Source organism: Brassica napus, chromosome C2 (genome assembly GCF_020379485.1).
Source record: "Brassica napus cultivar Da-Ae chromosome C2, Da-Ae, whole genome shotgun sequence".
NCBI lineage: Eukaryota > Viridiplantae > Streptophyta > Magnoliopsida > Brassicales > Brassicaceae > Brassica > Brassica napus.
In genome coordinates, this window is record NC_063445.1 from 57,332,572 (window position 1) to 57,334,003 (window position 1,432).

Here is a 1,432-nt window from a genome sequence, read left to right on the forward strand (position 1 = left end):
CTCATATTGTGAATCACCATTATAATAAAATGGGAGAAATATTTAAAAAATTATTTTATTTACATATCTATTTATTTAAGGTATAAATAATATATCAAAGAATAACAAATAATTTTAATAAAATAAAATTACTATATTCAGAAAAAAATGTTATAGTTTTTATTAAAAATATAACCTGTATAGTAATGTTTATATAATGAAAAAAATTATAATGTAGATATTTTATATTTTCAAATATTTTAATTTGCTGAAAAGAATTAAAATGAGACGCACTATTACTTGATTTTAAAATTACATGCAAAAATGATCAAGTTGGATCGCAAAAGCCAATTCACCTAGAAAGCAAAGCAAACATATATCTTATTTATCTTAATAGGCCAAAGCCCATTGCCTTACAAATCTAGTTTATTGTTTTGACCCACAAAATCAGGTTTATTATTGGAAAAATAAACATATAGAGCCAAAAAGTTAATGAAAATTTTTGTAATTAAAGAAATATTCTGATTTAATAGTATAGGTAACGAAAAGTTAAGTCCAGATGAATGTTTTTATTTTAACAAGAGAGGTTTTAGAGGAGAAAAAAAGAAGAAAATAGTATGCTTTCTTGTGAAAGTCAAAATAACTATTCCGCGAAATTAAAATAAACTGTGTTCAGGGTAAACAAACATTGTGCGCATCTGCATCGCATCCCCCCGATTTAAGCTCTTAATGACACACCATATATTATTAAAATAAATTGTTATTCATAAACTTTTTTTTTTGTCCAAAAACAAAATTCAAAAGTTTTAAAATTACTAACAGTTACTTTTTGTCAGTAACAATTTTTTTTGTCAGTAACAATAACAACTACTATTATACATTCGCATTTTGTTTAGTTTCTTCGCATTTTGCCCATACTTATTTTTGGCCCATACGGAAAAGATGCGTGGTCGCTTGGCAATGGTAACTCGAACACGTGTGCGCTTCAAAGAAAGGCTATGTACGAAAATTGCTTGGAGAATTCACGTGGTCTTGGCCCCTTTTCTTTGTCACACATTCACCTTGAGGAACAGCCCACAGTTTAATTTCTAAATGTTATGCTTTTTTATAAGTAATTCTAAATGGTATGCTATATATCAAATAAATTATATGTTATATATATCAAAAGATATCTGGTTATCTTATAGAACACTAAGTCATCTATAATTTGCTAACTATTTTGATTAAACTGTTGGAACATTATCTATTTAGCATTAGTTTATACATCACCGCCATCGGTTTATTGTCTAGCCCCTAGCAATAAGCATTTTCTTCCTAAATTTAAAAATAATTATAATGTTACAAAATATGAAAACTGAAGATTGTAGCATGTTTAAACTACAACTTTTCTTTCTGATAATCTAACATTTTAAAATAATGAAGCCAACTACTTAACTTAAGGGATGAGATTAGG